The 25,072-nt window shown below is 33.7% G+C and overlaps 1 long non-coding RNA gene across 1 annotated transcript; it reads right to left on the bottom strand.

Moving 5' to 3' along the window:
• Positions 1-1,626: 1,626 nt before the first annotated feature.
• Positions 1,627-24,806, bottom strand: LOC113610708 (uncharacterized). Its single transcript, XR_003429177.1, has 3 exons — positions 24,688-24,806; positions 23,365-23,444; positions 1,627-1,687 (listed from the first exon to the last, which is right to left on the bottom strand). It is a non-coding gene; the product is annotated as an uncharacterized LOC113610708 (long non-coding RNA).
• Between the last annotated feature and the right edge of the window lie 266 nt (positions 24,807-25,072).

The raw sequence follows: 25,072 nt of genomic DNA, 5'->3' as shown, positions 1-25,072 counted from the left end.
TAGACCACTATCTTTCACCACTCACAAAACTTAACTTGAAATGGATTAAAGACTCGGAAATATAAGACCTGAAACCAAGCAATTCCTAGAAGAAAACTTAGAGAAAAAGTTTCTTGACGTGGGTCTTGGTAATAAATTTTTGGATATGACACCTACAGCAAAAGCAACAAAATAAAAGTAAACAAATGAGACTACATCAAACTAAAAAGCTCCTGCAAAGCAAGAGAAACAATCAACAAAGTGAAAAGGCAGTCTATTGAATAGGCAAAAGTATTTGCAAACCACATACCTGATAAGGAGTTAATACCCAAAATATACAAAGAACTCACACAACTGAATAGCAAATAAATCATCCAATTTAAAAATGAGCAAAGCACCTGAATAGACATTTTCCCAAAAATACATTAAAATCGCCAAGAAGTACATGAAAAGATGCCCAACATCACTAATCATCATGGAAATGAAAATCAAAACACAATGAGAAAAATATCAACCTCATGCCTGTTAGAATGGCTATTATCAAGAAAAGAAAAATAGCAAATGCTGGTAAGGATATGGAGAAAAAGGAACCCTTGTTTGTGTACTGTTGGTGTGAATGTCAACTGTTATAGCTACCATGGAAAACAGTAGAGAAGATCCTCAAAAAATTAAAAACAGAACTATCATATGATACAGTAATTCCACTTCTCGGTTTTTTCCCAAAGAAAACAAAAAAAATTTTTTTGAGAAGATATATGTACCCAATGTTCTTACAGCATTATTTACAATGGTCAAGACAAAGACAATGTAAGTGACCATCATGAGATAAATAGATAAAGAAGTTGTGGTATATTCAGTTGACCATTTAACAACAAATGTCTGAACATTACACGTCCATCTATACTCAGATTTTTTTCAATAATAAATACTATGTATTACATGATCCGAGTTTGGTTGAATCCACAGATGTAGAGTGCAGATATGAGAAACCCAGTACAGGGAGGGCTGACTACATGTTATACATCGATTTTCAAATGTGCAAAGGGTCGCCATCCCAACCCCTGAGTTGTCTCAGTGTCAATTATACATATAGTGGCTATTCAGCCACTAAAAAGAAAGACATCCTGTCTTTTGTGACAACATAGATGGGCTTTGAGAGCATTATATAAGTGAAATAAGTCAGACAGAGAAAAACAAATACTGCATAATCTTAATTTTAGATATGGAATCTAAAGAAATCTAACTCATAGAAAAAGAGATCAGACTTGTGGTTTCCAGAGGCGAGGGGTGGAGAGTGGGGGAATTGGGTGAAGGTGGTCAAAAGGTACAAACTTCCGGAAATAGGATAAATAAATACTAGGGATGTAATACACAACATGATGACTATTAACCCTGCTGTATGGTACATTTGAAAGTTGGTAAGAAAGTAAATCCTAAAAGTTCTCATCACACACACACAAAATAAACCTTTTTTGTAACTATATGAGGTGATGAATGTTAACTAAACATATTGTGGTAATTGTTTCACAGTATATGTAAGTCAAGCCATTATGCTCTACACCTTAAACTTATACAGTGTTGGATGTCAATTATATTTCAATAAAACCAGAAGAAAAAAATCCATTCTACTCAGAATATAAGGTACTCACCCATCATTAGGTGGCCATGCGGTTCCCTCATCTCCTTTTTTCTTTACACTGATGGGTAGCTGCAAAATATTATGATATGCCATGTTGGTAATCATAAAAACTTGGTTGTCCAACCAAATGTAAAAGTCTGTTATATTTCAAATATCTCTAAGGCTATGACTACAAAGTATCTTCACTCTGTGTTTCTACCCAAGTTGGAAACTCTGAAGTATAGTTGTTATTACAATATTTTGTCATTTTAATTTTTGTTCCAAAGCACGTAAGGTTGAAAAATATTTTTCTCTTGTCCACCCATTTCAAGCAGTAAGAAAGCTAGAGGTTTCTTTAGTAGACAAGATCATGAGGCTATACTTTATTGTGTAGCTTATGATAGTCACAGCATTTTCTTTTAGGGTAATTTATTAGCTTGTATACCTGACAAGCACTCCAAATTCTACAACCATAATTTAAATAGAGCTGAATTCAACTACCTTATGTGAAAGAGGAACTCAACCTCCTCTATGTCCTCTTATGATCATTTTTAATCTTTCAATTTAATGTATATTTCCTGTGCTTTCTACATGTCATGTATATACTAGGCACAGACAAATAGTATAAATAGAAAAATGTCATTGCTAATCTCAAAAATATTTAGAAACTACTCAGGAAAAAAGACCACTGGGCAAGTATTTAAAATAAAGTATGGTAAACATAAGAAAAGGAAACCTCTTGCTTTTATGTTGATTACTCTTTAGTCTTATGCCAATCCTGGATCCTAAATTCATAGTTTGTAAATAATACTATATTGAATCAATATGGCAGTTAAATTAAAGACAACCCAGTAATAATCCACATGATCTCTCATGAAATTCTGTTTGAGAAAAAAATAGAAAAAAAGGAAAACCCTTTTTAGCTTAATAATATATCTCTTTTGATAGTTACTTTTCTGAATTTTTTGAAGATGGAATTAGTCAGTTTCCTCTAAAAGGTTAATTAATAATCTCTCTGTCAATCTTCAATAGAAAGTAGAACTTACACTATTTAAAAACAATTTTATTGGAGTATAGTTGATTTAAAATGTTGTGTTAGTTTCTACAGTACAGCAAAGTGAATCGGTTATACATATACATATATACACTCCTTCTTAGATTCTTTTTCCCATATAGGTCATTACAGAGTATTGAGTAGAGTTCGCTGTGCTATACAGTAGGTCCTTATTAGCTACCTATTGTATATATAGTAAGAACCTACACTCTTTTTTCTTATTGTGTTATTTGGACTGACTCCCTGGATATTTGGTGGAAGGAACTCCAGGCTCCAATTTTTATTGCATCTTCATATGTTAATTTCTAAGAATACATATTTTTGGATTGTTGGTACTAGTAAGGCAGGTACTGGGGATACAAAGGTCATAATGAGGTAGGAATTAGACTGCTTATATTTATATATTGTATTATTGAATCCTACTGCATTATTTAATTAGTTATATTGTTTAATCTTCATAACAACCTCAAGTTTTGATATTTTCCCTTTCTCATTACAAAACTAAGGCTATATTACTTAGATTAAAATACAATAAATAAAATAATAAAATGAAATAAAATACCAGAGTAAGTTAATAAGAAAAATTTTTTAGCATAAGAAGTTACTTTTTTTAAACAAGTGACAGACCTGGGATTAAAAACAGAGTTCTGTTTGATGTTGAAATCCTCTTGGTATACTAAATGGCACTGACAGCTTTCAGGTCATATGAAATAAAGATGTCTGCTTTGAAATTTGAAGATTCTAAAATATAGCCAATCAATCTTTCCTGGTGACGTCCTATAATCATTTGCAACTGTATATTTGCTTGGATCCAAATACTTGCCATAATTTTATATCAGTTACTTTACGTTCCTCCTTAACACAAATGTAAGCAAAGGAGCACCCCTTGGGGCAGAGTGACTTGCCCAAGGACAGAATCCATTTGATGTATTCCAAACTAACACATAAAATTGCAGCTCTATTTACAATAGCCAGGACATGGAAGCAACCTAAATGTCCATGGACAGATGAATGGATAAAGAAGATGTGGCACATATATATACAATGGAATATTACTCAGCCATAAAAAGAAACGAAATTGAGTTATCTGTAGTGAGGTGGATGGACCTAGAGTCTGTCGTACAGAGTGAAGTAAGTCAGAAAGAGAAAAACAAATACCGTATGCTAACACATATATATGGAATCTAAGAAAGAAAAAACAAAAGGTCATGAAGAACCTAGGGGTAAGACGGGAATAAAGACACAGACCTACTAGAGAATGGACTTGAGGATATGGGGAGGGGGAAGGGTAAGCTGTGACAAAGTGAGAGAGTGGCATGGACATATATACACTACCAAAGGCAAAATAGATAGCTAGTGGGAAGCAGCCACATAGCACAGGGAGATCAGCTCGGTGCTTTGTGACCACCTAGAGGGGTGGGATAGGGAGGGTGGGAGGGAGGGAGATGCAAGAGGGAAGAGATATGGGAACATATGTATATGTATAACTGATTCACTTTGTTATAAAGCAGAAACTAACACACCATTGTAAAGCAATTATACTCCAATAAAGGTGTTAAAAAAAAACAATTCAGTAAGAGAAATGTAAATTGGAAGGAACATTTTTGCTTTTTTGTTTTTGAGGATGAAGTGATTTTTAAAATTCTGTTAACCCTGGCAACTTCTAGGCAGGAGTTTGAGAGCAGTAGATATTTGGGGGGACATTATTCCTTTGCAGTTAGATCAGGTATATATAGATATAATTTACTCATTTACTCATTTTGTTTTCAGTGTGAAGATGTTGAGTTGTTTTACCAAGTCCTCCTAATTGTCACATGCAGTCGTTCAGATCACTCAGACCTGAATGTTTACAAATTAGGAAAATAATCTGATGACATATTCTAATATTTCTACCTAACTTTATGAAACTTAATAATATTCCAAGAACTTCAGAGCTCTGTAACATCTTTGTCTCTCTGACAGAACAAAGTGCTAGCATATCATCCTGAAAACTTAGATTCCCACATCACAGTTCATAAGATTCATTCACTTAACAAAGGCTTATTGATCACTTTATATATAATATGCTGGGAAGGGGTCTAAAGATGCATTTATATCTCTTGTTTCAACAGTTCTTTAGTTTGGTCTTCCTGGTTTGCACATTTTAATGCCTACACTAAATAATGCCATGTTTAGTTAAAACAACACTACTATAATTTAATATTATTTACTGAAATTTTAAGAATAAAGTGAATATACATTTTCTTATAAAAGATTTAATTATGTGCCTCAAATAGATATTTACCCATGTAAAGGTAATTACAAACAGAGTCCAATCACTACAAAGTATATGTGGACATTTGAAATTTTCTATTTACAGTATAATTTTTGGAAAAAAAATCAGCAGACAACATAATTTTAACTTCATTTTCTTCAGATAACAAGGCTTTAATCTGAATAGTATTAACACGTTTAACTAGCAACTCATGATTCTGAGGTCTCTGGATTATTTAGATTTACCTGTCTTTAAAAATCTGCTTGATGCTAGTGACAAAGTTACAATAGTCTAAAGGTGAATTAACACATTTTAAGAATTGTTGCAGTATCGTCAATTCATTTTACGCCTCAACATGTAAAGAACTGCAAAATTTCAAAGAGAGCTTTGATATGGTCCTGACCTATTCTTTTTTTTTTTTAACATCTTTATTGGGGTATAATTGCTTTACAATGGTGTGTTAGTTTCTGCTTTATAACAAAGTGAATCAGTTATACATATACATATGTTCCCATATCTCTTCCCTCTTGCGTCTCCCTCCCTCCCACCCTCCCTATCCCACCCCTCCAGGCAGTCACAAAGCACCCAGTCGAGGTCCTGACTTATTCTTCTGAGGAACTGAAAACTTTTTTAAATAGTTGAATTATAAAAACATTAGAGAAAAAAACAGAAAAGTTGCTCATGAATGTGAAATTTTTTTTACGTTTTGAGTTATTACCAATTTACAAGGTGAAAACCCATTGTTGTAGCAGTTAAATTTGTTTATTATCATATATATTATTTTATTAACTTCTTGTTATGTGACATCAATGAAAACATAGCAAGAATTATATTACAATATCACAATATTTTGCAAAAAGCAAACTTTTCCTCATGTTAACATAAACATGATCATCTAGAGAGTTGTTCTGCAACCATCTTATTCTTACTGAGCTTGCTGTTCAGAAAAATATATTTCTTGCTACCAAATTTCTCAGTAATGTGACAAGTGCACCCTAGAAATCATGTTAGAGAATAACTTGGGAAGTGCTGTCACAGGACTGCCTGAAGATCATTTGAAGGGGTTTAGGAGGAAAGGTGACAGCTACAGGAGAGTAGCTTTGGACCAGAGACAATGTTTGTTACTATTGGATTAATGATTAAGGATGCTTGGAGGTTGAAGTGAATGTCATTAACCCCCTTCTACCAATGTTGGTAGCATAGCCAGATAGTATAAAGTGGATGATTACATTTTACACTGTCTTTTTTCATAGGATGCTTGAAATATTCTGTAAAAAGAAATGGCCTTCTATGAAGATTAATAAACACAAATGAACACAAAATGAATTCTAGAGTTAACAAGACACTGGCAATGAGAATGAGACCTAATCTCCAACGCAAGTATATTTTAATCAGTCCTTTCTCTGGTTGATCATTTGGTTGCATCCTAGGTTGGCAATTTTGTTCCTAATGCAGAAGACTCAATAGCATTATCTCTGTGTTATTCTCTTGCATGTAGAACTTAAAATAGGAATTACAAATATTTCAGGAATAACTGCTATCCTCACTCAACTTGACAATATCTACTCTTCCACTTGCTCAGGCATTCCTGAATTATTTCTGAACCAGAGTTTCTGTGTCTTCAATACAGATATTTGTTAACATGCTGACTGATTCTACACATCCATTGCTTTCAAATACCTAATAGATACTATAGAATTTAATATTTGGGGTTCTAATATGTACCTTCATATATAAAGCTGTCATTTTTAGATATGGAAATTAAGACATTTACTAAAATGATTTGGCCAAATTCACAGAGCTGGATAGAGTCTATCAGAGGACATTGAGCAATGCCTACCAGAATTTTAATGTAAAATAAACTTCATTAAGATGATGATGTGGAAGATGAAAAAATATGCACCTTATGGCCGAAGATCAAAGTACATTAGATTTCCATTATATATTAACAGTAGTGATATGGATATAGTTACATTGCATAAAGTAAAATATAGCAGTAGTAATGGCTTGTTCATTTATTTCTTCAAGAATGTAGATTTACTTAAGCTAGCTAGCTAGCAGTGAGTTTCAGTTTATTGAGGACGATAGCCCAGGAAACAGCCTCTCAGTATCTCTGAGGAAACTACAGATGAGCATAATATAAAATATACTGATCAGGGCCCACCTGCTATGAATCTTAACTTTGCCTACTATAAATAGTAGTGTTTTAATCCTCTGCAAACCTCCCGACTTCCCTGAGGCTCAAGATGCAGTTGAACTAGATCATTCTTCCCAGCTCTGAGGTATTCTAACTCTCTAGAAGAGAAACCTTCATTTATTTAAATTCCATATACATTTTAGATACAAGGTGCCAATTCAGTGTATTTATTGTGTCAACTTAATTAACTTGAAATATTTTAAGTGACTCAAAAAAAGTGTAAAGTAGGTGAGCCCTTATCTTTACATTTTATTTTCTACTTAGCATTTACCTGGGGTATTAGATGAACATTATGTATAGTTAATCTTTACTCATTAATTAATTTTAAAAATTAACCATATGCTTACATTTAAATTAGCAAGGAAATGCAAAGAACCTAGAATAGCCAAAACATTTTGTAAAAGATGAACAAAGTTGGAGGACTAAGGCTACCTGGTTTCAATACCTATTATAATTGCACAATAATCAAGGCAGTGCAGAATTGGCATATAGACCATTAAATAGATCAGTGGAACAAAACAGAATAAAGATTCCAGAATTATTCTTGCACATATATAGGCAACAGATGTTTTACAAAAAAGGGAAAAGAGTACTTCAGTAGCTGCAACACTTAACAGCCATACGTAAAACAAACAAAATAAACCCCTTAGATTCTTATTTCATACCATGTACAAAAATTAACTCAAAATGAATCATGGATCAATGTAAAACGTTTAACTGTAAAATTTCCATTAAAATGCATAAGGGAAAACCTTTTTGACCTTGGGCTATACAAACTCATTTTAAGATATGATACCAAAAACAAAGCCCATAAAAGAACAAATTAATAAACTGGACTTTATTAAAATTAAAAGCATCTGTTCTTTGAAAGGAACTGTAAAAAGAATAAAAAAACAAGCAGTAGACTTGAAGAAAACAAACACATACATATACATCTAATGAAGTTAGTAATGCAAAATAATTGAAACAATTTTGGATGAAGCTTTGAAGGACAATGTAAATATAGGGCAAAATGGAGACAGAATGAGAAAGACAGAAAGAAGTAGAAACAAACATATTTAATTAGCACTATACTGTAAATTTAAAGAAGCAAAGCAGTTTCATTAACCTCTTATTTGTTTCATTGTCATTTGGTTACTGAATATTGTAACTACAGACCACACAAGGTCAAATAATATTGTTTATGGTCTCTAGAGTTTGGGCAGTTTTAATTGCACATTGGAAAACAAATATGTTTATGCTTTGCACTGTGTGTAGTGTTTAAACGAAGGGAAAGGAAGCATCTGGAGTGTCATAAAATGAGAGACATAACTGCAAAAAATTAATCAGCTGCTATCTTTCATTATCGTAAGGCCTAATGACTTTCAAAAGAGCAGGGGATCTGTGTTTATTTGGACATTGACATTAAAATATTTTAGGTACATTATAGCATTACTCTGGCCTAACAATCTGCCTTATTGAAAACAAAAATATTGTATTATTAAAAACAATATTGAGGAAGAAAGTAAGAATGTCTAGTGGCCAGTTTGTAAGTTCCCATTTCCTTTTGCCAGGAAATATTTTATTCTAATTGTAGCAAGTAGGTGTTAAAGATGCAAATGTTTTACAGGTTATTTTATTACATTGTATTGTATTATGTTGTATCTTATTAGAATTCCCCCACCTAGAATATTCTTTTTAAAGTTTTTGATTCTGGGCTTTTTTCCCTTAGCCCTCTCTGCCTGTTTAAATCCTATTCTTCAGTACTCAGCATAAGCATCATCTCTTCTAAAAACAATCTCAAATCCCCAGGCTGGTTTTAGTACTCCTTCTGTTTGCTAAATATGTTATCTCACATTTACCACTTCTGTAGTGTTTAGTCTACTACATTATCTGTCATCTCTTCTCTCTCCTCCGCTGGAACAACCTGTACCAGTAACCATGAATCCTTCACCTATATTCATGGACATGCATAGAAACTACTAAACACCCAACACATATTTGATTGAAAGGAAGGGGTGCAATGCTTTTGTTCCAAACTCTTACTGAAAAGATATACTGAAAAGATGAAATTTAAATAAATGTATAGCCTCCCAAATAATCAGGAAAGTCAACCAGTTGCATCAAAGAGTTATGGAAATTAAAGAGCTCTTTTGTTCAAATCAATAACACATCTAATATAGCCAGAGAAACCAGCAGACATAGAAGGGCTGCTGAAGAAATGCATATTTATATAACAAGGTAGCCTTGGACAGCTCCTAGAAGCCATTAGCTGGAGTCTGCAGTATGGTGTCTGAAATGGTAACTCACTGGCTGATCCTCTTCCCCCTCATACAAAACCAGCTCTATTGTGGTTTGCTTACAGGGTTAGTATAGCTAGTAATGCCAGCCCTCAAAGCAAAATGAAGAATTTGTGTATGGAGTCCCCTAGAAAGTAGGATAGGGTTATAAAAAAAAAAAAGATGGTATTTTGGGTCACTTTAGTCTGTTCCAAGTGGTGTATACAGCTCACAGACTGTAAAAATATCTTATCCACTTATCAGAACAGGGCTTTGCCACTCGCAATTGCATTTCCTTCTCGAGAAAGAATGATCTCTATAAGGAAACCCATTAGTTTCCAATACTGATAATTTATTATTACTAATTATTACTGATCACTATTATTTACATCAATAGACAATGAATTATCACTAGATATGTGAGGACAATGAAGAGAGGGAAAAGAGAAAGGCCAAAGAAACCAACGTTCAAGAAAATAGAAAATGGAAAAATATATATATGTAGTTTATATTGTCAGAAATTCAAGAAGAGTTCACATTCATAAAGCAAAAATAGGCTTCTCTGAATAAAAGAACACTTGTTTTGTTTTTCCTTTCCATCTGTGTTATCTTCAGTAGATCTTGTGACATTTTCTGTGCCTAAAACAGTGCCTGGTGATGCATGTACTAAGTTTTTCTGCCCATCTGTGCTCTTATTGCAAGGTAGTTAAAAGCATTAAGAAATATCACACTAACTTCTTCAATGGATAAAAAAATGGCAAAATCTAAGCATTTATTCTTCAACAAAGGAATCCATTCAGTAAATATTTATTAAGCACCAATGTGTGTCAAATACTTCTTCAGGTTCTAAAAATGCATCAGTGGGAGGAAAAAAAGTTACTTATTTTCTTCGTGGAACTTACATTTTACTGAGACAAAAATGAAATTATCTGATGTGATAAGTTCAAAGAAGAAAAATAAGATAGGTAATGGGAAGAGAGAAAGATGATGTATTTTGATTATATTCTTGAGGAAGACTTTTCTGATAAAATCATATTTAGCACTGACTTGACAACAAAGGGTTTGTGAACCATGAGTAAAGAAATTTCCAGGCAGAAGTAACGGCAAGTGTAAATCCTGTGACAAAAATCATGTCTTGTCACATTCAAAGAATAATAAGCTGAAGTGGCAGTGGGGAGTGAAGTAAGAGCTGAGTCAGAGAGGCCACAAAGGAAGGGTTGTGTAAGACCTCCCAGCTGTTGGCTTTGAGAATTCATTATGGTGGGGCAAGGGTGGAGGCAGGGAGAACAGTCAGAAGATCATTGCAATAACCCTTTTGAACCACGGCCCTCAGATTCTGGATATATTGTGAAAGGAGAGCTGACAGAATTGGATGCGAAGTGTGAAAATAAGTGGGTAAGATTTAATGCTATTTTCCTGTCATTCTCTGAGGTACATATCTACATACTTCACTACTGGAGCTTATTTGGATGAAAGGAGAAGCAAGGAGGTAGGGGAAAGAAAATAATAAGGATAACTAACATTTACTAAACATGCATTTTGTGCTAGCAAACTTCTAGGTGCTTTTCACATATCATATCATTAGATATTCACAATAATTCTCTGAGATAGATACTATTAAAAACTACAGCTTCAGGTAAAGAAACTTAACCTTAGTGATGATATATCCCCAGCCTTAAGTTAGTGCACCTGGTAATTGGAGGCAGATGATGACATCAAGCCATCTGACTTCAAGTCCAAAATATTATCAATATGTGAAGAATGAAGATGTGGTTTCTCCCTTGTACACTGTTGGTGGGAAAGTAAATTGGTGCAGCCACTGTGGAAAACAGTACGGAGGTTTCTCAAAAAACTAAAAGGAGAACTACCCAGCAATTCCATTCCTGGGTATCTATCTGAAAAAAATAAAAACACTAATTTGAAAAGATACATGCACTCCAATGTTCACAGAAGCATTATTTACAATTGCCAAGATATGGAAGCAACCTAAGTGTCCCTCAACAGATGAATGGATAAAGGAGATGTGAGATATATATATATATATATATATATACACACACACACACACACACACACACACACACATATTTTTATAATGGAATACTATTCAGCCATAAAAAGGAATACAATTTTGCCATTTGCAGCTTCATGGATGCACTGGGAGGGTATTATGTGAAGTGAAATAAGTCAAACATAGAAAGGTAAATACTATGTATGCGGAATCTAAAAAGTACAACAAACTAGTGAATGTAACGAAAGAAGCAGACTCACAGACATAGAGAACAGACTAGTGGTTACTGGTGAGGAGAGGGAAGGGGGAGGGGCAATTTAGGGGTAGGAGATTAAGAGGTACAAACTATTATATATAAAATAAACTACAAGGATATATTAAAAATCATGGGGAATATAATGTAACAATTGTAAATGGAATGTAACTTTTAAAAATTGTATAATAAATAAATACACTGATAAAGAACAATAACAAAAATAGGCCATCCACTTTGTCACAAAATGCTACCTGCCACACACTTTACAGAGGCACTCCTGTTTAATCATCACTATGAAGTAACTATTAGGAAACCAATACCTAGAGAGGATATTAAACCTAGCAAAAATCAGAGGCTTCAAACACTGATAATTATATTTCTAGTTTAAAGTAATATGTATATGATATTAATTGAGCTGTTACAAAAAAAGAGGGAGACTTTACATCCAGATGTTTTAGGAAATGCTAGATTAGTTTGTTTTATTGATTGCAGGAATTTTTATAATCTTTGAACACTGTTATTATTCAAAAGGAGTTTGGCATGCAAAGTTTCTGAGGCTTTTATTTGACCAGGCCCTTATTTTCAGAAAATATGTATATTAATTTAGAAAATATACATTGTACATTTCTGCTTAAAATAGAATATATACTAGAACACAGGAATGATAAAATTGCTCATTAGTGTGCTACTTATACCTTGAATTTAACAGAAGGAAAGAAACATGAAAAGAGAGTGATATTAACCTAGTTTTGAATCTTATGGCTTGTGATTTGTGTCTTAAACTAGCAGTGCCCCAGGATTAGATTATACAAAGGCACTTTCAAGGATGCATAATCTGGTGCAATTTTCAGGTATAAGCTAGAAATGTAATCACCAGTTCTGTCAAACATTTATGTCCTGATACCTTGTAGCAAGGTGAATGAATGAAAACAGGATTGACTCTGCATCTTACATGCTTTTGATTCCTTCTATTTTGAAACAAGGGAATGAAATTGCTGTGTTTAGAAACACATAAAATTAAGAAATAAACTAGTGGTAAAAATAAATTGGTTTTAATTCACACATATCTTTATTTCTTTTTGAGTTTGAGAAGATAATGAATTTAAGGCATAAAATTAAATATATGGTAAAAATAGAATGGCTCAGGAACTGAAATTAGACAAAGCTCTACTTGAAAAATATGTATCTATTGGGTATTTTTAATATACCATATTATTAAATGACTTCATAATTTTTCTTGAAATTGATGAATATAATTCTCTCCAGATAGACAGATAGATAGGTAGACAGATAGATAGGCAGACAGATACATAAATGGACAGTGTGACTGACTTTTGTTTTGTGGTGATGGTTTCTCCTCTTTCCCTGTTTTTTTGTTTGTTTGTTTTTATTTTTTGCTGTTTTAGGAATTATAACTTTAACACAACTAAGATATACCTAATTCCTTATGTCATAGCAGTTTCTAGCTGTATTTTTATCTAGACCCTCAAGCATTACTTTTTAATATGGAAACCTAGGAGCCTTACAGCAGTGTTTTTCAAACTGTGAACTGACCCATTATGGGTTATGATGGAGTAGTGGGTCATGAGATCAAGTTAGGAGGTTAGGCAACAATTTTTTAAATAAAATAGAATACGATAGAACAAAACAGCAAAATTCAGAGTGCACAGCATATAGTATATATATATAGTATAGGTGTTGTCTCATGAACATTTTATTTCCTTTGTGTACATAAGTGTGTGCATGTACACAGAGTTGTTAAACTATACTTATACTATACATAGATATTTAAAGTTTTGATAGCCACTGTGTGAGAATTTATGGTTCTACCTCACTTATTTCACTAAAATGGTCTTCAAAACTCTAAAAGTGGTCTTCAAAACTCTCTGTATATGCACATTTTCTGGGGAAAAGTGTTTTGCCTTTCATCTGAGGTTTATATATTTTTTTCAAAAAGCCCAAGAGACATACTTATCATAAAGCAAATTTAATTATTATATTTGTAGTTTTAGAACAGGTATATTTTGAAATATGAATATAATAATTTATATTCATATGTCTATTTTACAAACAAATGTACCCGAAATAATTGATTCTTTGTTCCCAACTTAAATTTACATTCTAATTAGGTTATATACAAAATTTATTTATATAAATAAAAATTTACTTATATAAATAAAAAATTTTATTTATATAAAAATGAAAGAACATTTAGACTTATAAAGGTGTGAGTAAAGCATATTATGTATTTTATTTTTCCTAAAATTATTTACTTCTTAAAACAGCAGCATTTCATGAATTAAATTTATATAAATATTACATTGCTAGGCTTATGATAATAGATATACAATGTAATAAGTACATAATGAGAATGGTGGCCTATGAAAGGATAGAGATAAAGAGAGATGAAGGACTATTTTATTAAAGATTTAAAAATGACTTAAGAGAAAAAGAAAAGTAATGCATTCTGAACAATAATTTTGTGCCACCCACCGTGCTAAAGATTTCATACCACTGTTTTTCAGCACATAGTCAACCCTGTAAAGTGGATAATTTACATTTTGCAAATAAGGAAATCGAGGCTCAATGTAGTTAAGGTTTTTGGCCACAAGTCACAAAACTGGTAAGTTTTGCACAGGATAGTGAGAGGGAGAAAGAATTCTCAATTCTAGTTTTCATCCGCAGATAACTTTAGGAATGTATGGTATAGGCCCCCCTTTTACCTAACACCATCCCATTCTATGGACTAAATTGGAAATTGAATTACTGTAGAAAACAACCAGCCCTGTACAAGGAAAATTACATTCTTTAGCTCCACCAAATTTATTCTAGTACACTAAGGCCTCAAATGAGAAAGGAGTGATTTAGCAGCATTTGTTAACAAGAGGAATTGAATAGAGCTGGAAGAGACACATATAAACAAACAAGCAAATGTTCAGTTTTAATGCAAATTTTGGATGATGGCAGTATTTGTCGCTTGGGCAAACACCATCACCAGAGAAACAGATAACACATATACTGAAGCAAAGATCAGATCTAAGTTAAGAAATCAAAATCTGGAGGAGTAGTGGGTGCTGTGGTATACTTTCCAGATTCTCATTCAAGACTAAAGGGCTTATTTCCCCATCTGTTGTGAGTATTGCCGTCTGATGGCTTTCAACTGCCAGCCCTCTCTGGAAGTTGCCCTGGGCTGGAAAGACTGCTTTAATTCCCTGTGGGCAGCCCACATTGGATGATTAGTAGCTTCTAGAGCAGAAAGGACTTGTTCTCTCACTGTAACACAGAATAATCTAAGGGGTCCATCTGGTTTCAGAAACTCCTTCTCTAACATCTGGTCACCTGAGGCTTTTGTTGAGACCACCTTGCAGCCTGATCTCTTCCTCTGCCCAACCTTGCAACTTCTCTCCTTCCTCTTCTACAGTGATGATCTCCAAAACACTCCCTGACCAACTTCCTAGAATGTATGCCCCACCTCACAGTCTGTTTTCTGGGGAACCCAAGCTTCAGGGAGGTCTACAATAATCTGAGTCCATATCCCCTGTCAGCTACCAAGCAATCCACAGGAATTAAGCAAGCAAGGTTAATTGGTTAAAATGATTAGACAAATGGTCACGCTCACTCAAAAGATGAAAAACATGTAGATGTGGGACAGCAAGTACTCAAAGAAGGAAAAGGAGAAGCCCTGGATAGTGGTCAAGTCTGTTCAGATGAAGCCAAGTAGGAAGAAAAAATGGCTGCCAAAGTTGTCCACATCCTAATCTCCAGAACCTATGAGCATGTTACCTTATATGGCAAAAGGGACTTTGCCAATGTGATTAATGTTAAGGACCTTGAAATGGGGAGATGGTACTGGATATCCAGGGAGCCCAGTCTAGTCATAGAGATCTGTAAATACAGAAAGCTTTTCCTAACTGTGGTCAGAAAAGGAGTTGTGAGAATGATTAGAGGGATGCAGCATTGCTGGATATAAGATAAAGGATCGGGGGCAAGAGTCAAGGAATTTGGTTAGTCATTACAAGCTGGGAAAGCCACGGAAAAATTCTTCCCTAGAGATGCCACAAAAAAATAACAGCTCTGCTGGCACATTAATTCTAGCCCAATAAGGCTTCTGTTGCAATTCTAACCTACAAATCTATAAGATAATGAATTTGCATTGTTTAAACTACCTTTTTTGGACGATTTATTACAGCAGCAGTAATAAACTAATATATATTTGGTACCAGGGGTGAGGTGCTGCTATAACAAATATCTAAACATGTGAAAATGTATTTGGAATTGCACAATAGGGAGAGACTGGAAGAATTTTGTAGAGAATGATGGAAAAAGGCTAGATTTCTCTGAAGAAACTGTTAGTAGAAATATTGATGGGAACTATTCTTAATGAGGACTCAGAAAGAAGTGAGAAGCAGAACCGAGAAAACATAAATCATCTTACAGGATCCAAAATCATTGTGAACAGACTGTTAAGAAAAATATGGATGTTAATGGAACAGCTGCTGAAGGCTGAGAAGGAAATGAGGAACATGTTACTGGAAACTAGAGGAAAGAACATCTTTGCTGCATAGTTGCAGAATGCTTAGCAGAACTGTGTCCTTCAGTTATGTGGAGAGCAGAACTGGTAAATAATGAAATTGTACATTTAACTGAGGATATTTCTAAGCAGAGTGTTGAAGATGCAGCCTGGTTTCTTCTTACTGCTTATAGTAAAATATTAGTGGAAGGAGATTAACTGAGGAAGAACAATTAAAATAACAAAAAAGAAAAACAAACAAAAAAACGTACATAAAAGCATGCCAGTATTGGATGATTTTGGAAATTCTAAGCCTATTCAGATTGTAGAATAAAAAGTACTAAAGAGATTTGCTGCCTGGAAATCATGACCTAGAGGAAAAAGCCAAGCATGAGGCGCTGCCATTTTTTGCTAATACCTCAGAAAAATCAAAAGGTTATAATGTTCATTCACACAAATGGCTCTTTGAGGAGATTAAAGTTCATCTCACAGATCACTTTAATATAACTAGAAAACATTTAGGAAGTTTTAGGGCATAATTCTTCAGCCACCCCCCAAAAAACAAAAAAAGCAAAGATAGAGATTGGGTTATCTAGGAAAGATCTGTGGAGGAATTTCTTGTCTAATGGAGTGAATCCCATGACATACACAGGAGAGCGACAAGAGTCTCCAGAATTAGCCAGCAGAAACAATGCTTGCTGGGAATGAAAGGGATGGAGTACAAAATTAAAGAAGGCTGGTAGAACCATAAATTTCTACAGGCAGGAAATAGGCTGATAAAACTACCCAGCTACAAAATATGTACTACCATTTATGAAAAATGGAGGATACCTAGGAGGGCAGAGCCAACAGCCCAAATAACTTGAGCCACATAGGATTAATCCCAGCACATAAAATCTAATGGATTCCATATATATGTGTTAGCATATGGTATTTGTTTTTCTCTTTCTGATTTACTTCACTCTGTATGACAGACTCTAGGTCCATCCACCTCACTACAAATAACTCAGTTTTGTTTCTTTTTATGGCTGAGTAATATTCCATTGTATATATGTGCCACATCTTTATCCATTCATCTGTCAATGGACACTTGGGTTGCTTCCATGTCCTGGCAATTGTAAACAGTGCTGCAATTAACATTGTGGCACATGACTCTTTGGGGCAGGACAGAAATAAAGATGCAGAGGTAGAGAATGGACTTGAGGACATGGGGAGGGGGAAGGGTAAGCTGGGACGAAGTGAGAGAGTGGCATGGACATATATACACTACCAAATGTAAAATAGATAGCTAGTGGAAAGCAGCCACATAGCACAGGGAGATCAGCTCGGTGCTCTGTGTCCACCTAGAGGGGTGGGATAGGGAGGGTGGGATGGAGATGCAAGAGGGAGGAGAAATGGGTATATATGTATATGTATAGCTGATTCACTTTGTTGTACAACAGAAACTAACACACCATTGTAAAGCAATTATACTCCAATAAAGATGTTTTAACCAAAAGTTATTTTAAAAAAAAATCTAATGGAGTTTTCCTAGCTCAATTTTGAAATTACTTGGGTCCAGTAACTCTTTTTCCTTCTATTTTTGACTATCTTGAACCAGAATTTCTATAACTGTTATCCTATACCTTGTCTCACCATATTATTTTAGGAATAGATAACTGCTTCTTAAGATCCATGACTTCATAGATGAACAGGATACCCCAGTAGGGATTATTACCAGAATATTACCCATATCTAATTTAGATGATTTAGATGATGAGATTTTAGACTTTTGGCTAATTAGATTTAGATGAGATTTTGAACTTGAGTTGATGTAATGGGTTGAGACTTTTTATAATGTTGTGATAGATTGAGGATATTTTGTATATGGAAAGAATAAAAATCTTTGGGGGACAGAAAGAGGACTATGGTAGGCAGAATAATGGGCCCCTAAATGTGTCCACATCCTTATCACTAGAACATGTAATCCCGTTGTCTTTACATGGGAAAATGAATTTTGCAGATGTGATTAAGGTTAAGGATTTTGAGATGGGACATTATCCAGGATTATCTAGAGGGGTTCAACCTAATCATATCAGTCCTTAAAAGAACCTTCTCTGGCTGAAGTCAGGGTCAGAGGAAGATTTGACTTCAAAAGAATGGTCAGAGAGATGCAAGACCGAGGAAGTGGGTACAGAGCCAGGGAATGTATATGTTCATTGGAAGCTGGGAAAGGGAAGAAAATGGATTCTCTGCTAGAGCCTCCAGGAAGAAACACAGCCTTCCTCACACACTGATTTTAGCCCATTGAGACCCATGTTGGACTTCGCACCTACAGAACTATAAGATAGTACATTTGCATTGTTTTAAACCATGAATTTTGTATAATTTTATAGCAACAATAGAAATATAATACATTTTAAACTATCATCCACTGTAGTATTTGGGACACCAGTAGAGAGATTAAAGTCTTAAGTATGGCAATTGAAAATGTAGTGATGAATAAGTTTTAGGAGTCAATATGGTGTCTCCTTTGAAACATCTTCTCTATAATAGTTGGAACAGAAAAAAATACAGATGTATGAAAATGTAAATTAATGTTTGTCTATAATCCTAAATTCAAACCTTATGTATATGTTACATATATTCCTTCTCACTTTTGATCTAAATTATTCCCATGAAATTTGGGGTGCTTCTTTGTACAAAGAATTTATATTCACTTTCATTATTTTATATTTTTCTTTGTATATGGAGCCTGAATGGGTTTATCCTGTCCTTTTCATAATACAGGTACTTCACTGACTGTAATTATAAAGCTTTTCTCCTTTTAGAATATTTTTCTTTTCACTAAATTGAAAAGAAATTGCTTCTTTGATCTCATCTGATGTATTTGAAATGCTTATATTGTAAAAATGCTGACAGACCTGTTCTCCAGAAAGAACAGTGTCACATTTGGGGTTTTTTTGTGGGGGGAGATATTGGGGGGAATGCTTATAGAGAGTGGGGTTTCACTGTTGCAAAATTAATTGTTCTGAAGTAAACAGACAGAATTAACAAGTAAATTTGGAACAGTTATAGAATTTATGCATAATCCAGATTGCTGGAAATGTTTCATACAGATATTCAGTGTATAAGATAGTTTTAATGCATCATGTAAATAGAAATGCAGAATAAGCATTGTGTTTGCATTTGTAGAAAAATAAGTAAACATACGCTGTTTGAAGAAAAATTTTCTAATCTTTAAGGTGAAGTGAAATTTCCTGTAATTCCTTTCATGATTTATTGATGTCTTAAGGGCCATACTTAACTATAATTTTTGTCTGTGATATTTCAGGTCAACCTTTTTTTGTTTTTCTTTTCTGGTCTTTCACCATAGGATCTTTGGTAATTTTTTCAAATAAAGAAAATAGGTATGGATTCACTTCACTGAACACACATGTGTACACACACACACACACACACACACACACACACACATAGTTTTTGATTGCTATTTTGGCTAGAAAATTTTTAGAACAAATTAATTTTCTCAGAATTTTAAAGAAAATTTAACATTATTTTCTATCTTCATATGTTATTGATTAGAAGTTATGCCAATGACTTGCATTCATTTGTAGGTAACCAACTTCATCGTCCTGAAAGGAATATCATCATAAATGGAGTTCTGAAATATATAGGTGCATATTATTTATCATTCCTTCTGTCTATAACAAAGCATACTGTTTCATTTTGAAAATATAAAATTGCTAAGATGTTTTAGATAAGAAAAATACTCTTCTATTAATTAGGCGTATTAATGCTCCATGTCTCTCAATGTTTTTATATTTTCCATTGTTTTCTTCTTGTCTTGGATTCTAGGAATTTTTTCTCCCAACAAAATGTGTGACAGCTGCATTCATCCTATTATTTATGCATTCTATTTAAGCTTTATTTTGTAATTTTATTTTAAATTCCCAGTTCATTTTTGTTGTGCTTCTTTACTCATTTTATAGAGACAATGACTATTCACACCTTTCTGAGTATACTGACTAGAGGTTTTTAAATTCTTATTTTATGTCCTCTGAGTTGGGTTTTCTGTTTGCACATCTTGGTCTTTTTTCAAATAGGTGGGTTTTTCTGATTTTTGTTTTGCCTAAATTGCCAGATGATTAGGATTGTTTGCCACATTTTTGAGTGGAAAATCAGGCTGATCAATAGATACCTTGCATGTGTTTTCTCTGCATATATGCAGGCCTCTTTTCCCAACAGTTCCCTCCCCTAGATGTGTATAAACAGCAGATTCTATTAAAATGGTCTGCTAGGTTTGTAGTCTATGCCAATAAATAGGTTTTGCTCTAGCATGTTATGTATCAGACAAACTAGGCACCCACCAATTTCCAGAATAAGAAGGTAAATTTCTTTTATGTATAGAACTATTTTTTCTCTTTTTGATTATTTAAAAAGTCCAGCTATGCCCACTTTTTCTTCTGATCCTAATACCTGCACATGGGTCCTTCCTTTGGGTAGAACTTAGGCTTGCTTTAGAAAGAAAATGTTCATAGGACAGTAAGGTAGGCACAGCTTTTAAGAATAGGATATATTTTACCTAGAACTTGGCATGTCTGAAAATTTCTTTCCCTCTTGCTGACATTTTCTCCAGCTTGTGTTGTACGTATTGGAGCTATGATGCTTTTGCTTTGCTTTTGATCTAATCTCATTTGCCTTCTATGTTCCAGAAATTCTTTAATTTTCTGGCTCGCTAGTGGTGCCTCTTCATATTATGGAGACATATTCTGTCACAGGAGTGGAAGTTCAGGATGCCATGATTTAATCCACACAGCAACTCTGTAAGAATTTTTTTTTAACTTTTCTTTTAGTCAAGAAACTGAGGGCTGGATAAATGTCTATGTGTCATAGTTTTTGAGTGATTGAGCTGTGATTTGACCTCAGATTCTCTGTCTCCATATTCTCATCTCTCATCCCTAACCAGAGATGATCTTGTATTGCATTCCATTTCAATCAATTCCACTGAATTCAGCAAAACATATTCTGAATACCTATAATTCTGAATACCTATAAAATAATAAACTGCTTGTGACAGTCCTATACAAGCAATGAAAATATAGATATGGCTAAGACAAAGATCCTGTCTTCAATTAATTCACAGTTTTATATGTGGAACTTAGTAAGGAAGGAAAATAAGAGAATGCAAAGACTAAATTTACCTACTGCACAATTTTTCCTAAGATTGTTCTGGTATAGGTAAATTAAAAAGCAAATGTAATTGAAAAAAAAAACATTTGTTATGAATACTCTATATATGTTGGAGAAAATAATGAGCATGCTTCTTTTTATGTCTTGATATCATTTATAAAATAGTGCATATTTGAAGTAATATGCAAATGATAGAAATAAAGCTAGTCATATACACATTATAAGGATTAATTTAACCTACCTCCTGCTTGTCAGAGTTAACCTGCAACAAGGAGGCAAGTGGAATAACAAGTAGTGTTATTCATAAATAAAATGCATAAAAATATATTCAGGAAAACCAATGCTGTTTGCTTAACTGTCTAATTTACACCTTGCCTGTATCAGTTTGAGTAAATTATATTTTCAAAGTTCCATGAAATGTGAGATCTTAGAGAGCACTTAATTGTCTGTCTTTAGTTTTAGAGAAACTGAAATGGAAGAAAGACTTGTCCTGGGACACACATAAATGTAGATGCAGAGTCATGCCCACTCCATAAATTGCTTCCCCTAATCCCTTGTTTTAATGGAGTGGGAGGATAGGAGATCTCTGAGTCACTTAATTTTCCACATTTTTTCCTTGAGGGAAACTTTTCCTTCGGTATTGTGGGAATATGATATCCCAGTCTATTATTATGATTCCCTTGAAAAACAACTTAGGATAAGAAGGGCTAGACAATAATAAAACAAACTGAACCTGAAGAGATTTTTTTTCTTATATGTAATCAGATTTGTTTCATTAAAAGCACAAACTAGAGGATATCTAATAAAATCAATGAGGATTTTTTGGTTGTTGACATCTATCATATTGAAAGGAATACTGCCAATGTTTTCCCCTATCAGAATTTCTGCAGGAAATAGACTCATATCCTCATATTGTGCAGTGTAGTCTTATTTTTTCACTCATCCTACTCTAGTGCCAGAGTAAATTAGGTGGCTGAGAAAAGTGAGACACCACTAATGACTGAAAGTAAGCAGCATTTTTCATGGAATCCAATGCTGATGAAGGGAAAGAACAATATTAAGAGATACATTCCTATAAGTACTGAGGATCTGAGGAAGGAAAAAAAAAATGTGACTTGTGCAATGTATGTGCCTTTCATTTACTAAAGATTCAAATTACATTTCAGTAGAATATCAGCACTAGTCAAACACCACAGACATAACTGTTGTAGACAGGACCCAACTTAGGTTGCTGAGTAGCACGTGAAAATTTGAGAAGAAACAAGATATTATCATAGTTTCAAAGTATCTATCCCAAGGTATTTATTAACTACAAATGGAAAGATAGTAACCCACAAGCACTATTTAACCAAGGGATCAAAGTTAACATCACCAGTAAAAAGGCAAAATGATACCATGCATTGAGAACTCAGGACACATTGTCATTTCCGTGGTAGTTATGCTCATCGTGCTTAACCTTAGTCCAGTCATGAGGAAATATTAGACAAATGTAAATTGAAGGACATTCTACAAAATAATTAAACAGTAATGTTATTCAGAAGTGTCAGGATTATTAAAAAAAAAATAAGGAAAGACTAAGGAACTGTTGCAGCTTGACAGACTAAGGGAAAAAAGTACAATGCAGGATCCTGTATTGGATCCTGAAACAGAAAGAGGACATTGGTGGAAAAACTGGTGAAATTTGAATGTGATCTGTAGTTTAATTAATAGTATTATAACTATGCTTGTTTCTTGGTAGTATTGATCATTTTGTCAGAAGCTGATGAGAGATGTACAGGAACCTATTCACAACCTGTAAGTCTAACATTTCAAAATTAAAAGTTAAAAAAAAGTTTTAGCATGAGAATACAGATTTTGAGGGAACACACTTTTTCCATCTAACTTTTAAAATTTCACTGTTAGAAAAAGTCTACATTTGGGGGGCTACTGTTTACTTCTATCAGGACATATAGTACAAATGTTTATGTGAGGAAGAAAATTAGGCCTATAGGGAGAGTGGGTGAGAGAAACTTGGAAGGTTTGAAGGCTCTTTCATTTAAGGGTATGTCTACTTACCATTCTTCATCACAAATGGAAGGTGGTGTGCTGGAAAAATAACATGGAGCTCCAAGGCCCGGAAGCAGCATGGGGTAGAGCTTGGAGAAAGCATGATATAGATAAAAGACCATAAGTTTCAGAAGCAGACCAATCACTTTTCAAATCTTGAATCTTCTGCTTGATAACTGTGTGACAAGTTTAACCGTAAGTTACTACTACTACTACTACTACTACCACTACCACTACTACTGCTGCTTCTCCTCCTCCATTTTTATTTTAGATAAAAATACTTATCTTGCAGGTTTCCCAGATTACTAAAGTAATGTAAATATTGTATAAATAAGAACTATTAACCCCATGTCTACTTAAAGCCATACATTTCTTATTAAATTAACATAGCATCATTATACGAAGTTTAAAAGAAGAGAAAAATCACATACATTTTCATTGACTGAAAGATATGTGTAATCATTTTAAGTTTTATGGTTATATGTTTTAACATGGTTGTGATTTTAGTGTATCATTTTTATCTTGCATTTTTTCCCACATTACTATTTATGAATTTTGTCATGTTTCTACAATATATTTAAAATATCTCCCTACAATGGAACATTTAAGTTGATTCTGATTTTTTAATATCGTAAGCCATGCATGTTGCATTTAATATTTTTTAACTTGGATTATTCCTTTTATAAAGAAATGTGCATTAAGATTTGTAGTTTTTGTAAATTAAATAGTTAAAAATTTACCCTTTTCATGAATGTTTATTATTTTTACCTCTTACTTTATATTTGAACAGATGAAACTCAAATCACTGAATTTTCTTGACATTATCAGAAGTACTTATTCATCACCGGTAGACAAAGCAAGGAGAATTGGCATGAGTTTTGCTTCTAGTATAGAACTACAACCTTGGTGCAGAAAATGTATAACCACCACAGCTAGGTATAAGAAGCATGACAAGTGCTATGCAAATTCTAGTTCTCATTATTAATTATTAACATTGGCATGGTGCTGTAGGGAAAGAGTAACTTTGCCAGTGATTCTTACTATCATTCTATCAGCTTTCTTTAGCATAGGTTGCCACTGGTGGGGGTGGTAAGAATACAGAGTAGAAGATGTCTTTTAAATTATGTGGGAAAGCCCGTCACAGCATCCCTCATTTCCCAGGGTTAGCATAGTACAAATTTTCTGTTAGTTCTTTGAATTTTGATCAATGACTGCTTTGCTTGACCATTTTTCTTGATCTTTAGGTTCTGCAGATGTCTGGCTCATGAGTATTCACATAGACTTCCCACTATACTCTGAACTCCAATTTTATGTTCTCTGGGTTTTACTTACTTTTGTGATCTCAGATTCACTGTGATCCCAGTAGTGTCTTTCTTTTGTAGCCTCCTCTCATGTCTTCTTTTCTTGTTCAGCTCTTACAACGTGTTGCTATCCTTGATCCAAGATGGAAATTTAGTCTATGGGTATAATGAGAATTAGATATTTTGACTGTATTGGAGAATATCACATATTTATCAACTTAGTAGAGAGATAAAAGGTTAAGAAAATAGAGCAGATGCTATGAGCTTTCTTATGAAATTTCCCCAAGGTGGGAAGGAAAAGTGAAGCACAACTTCCAAGTTAGAACACATGCTATTAGTTTTGAAATAGAAATAATCAAACTAATTTCACTGTGTTATTTTATTATTATCATTTTAAAATATACATGACATTACAT

The sequence above is a fragment of the Aethalodelphis obliquidens genome, unplaced genomic scaffold, assembly GCF_003676395.1.
Source record: "Aethalodelphis obliquidens isolate GAN/ISIS:26980383/991018 unplaced genomic scaffold, ASM367639v1 scaffold64, whole genome shotgun sequence".
NCBI classification, from domain to species: Eukaryota; Metazoa; Chordata; class Mammalia; order Artiodactyla; family Delphinidae; genus Aethalodelphis; species Aethalodelphis obliquidens.
Note: the sequence above shows the minus strand (reverse complement) of the source record. Positions and strands in the feature narration are given on the sequence as shown.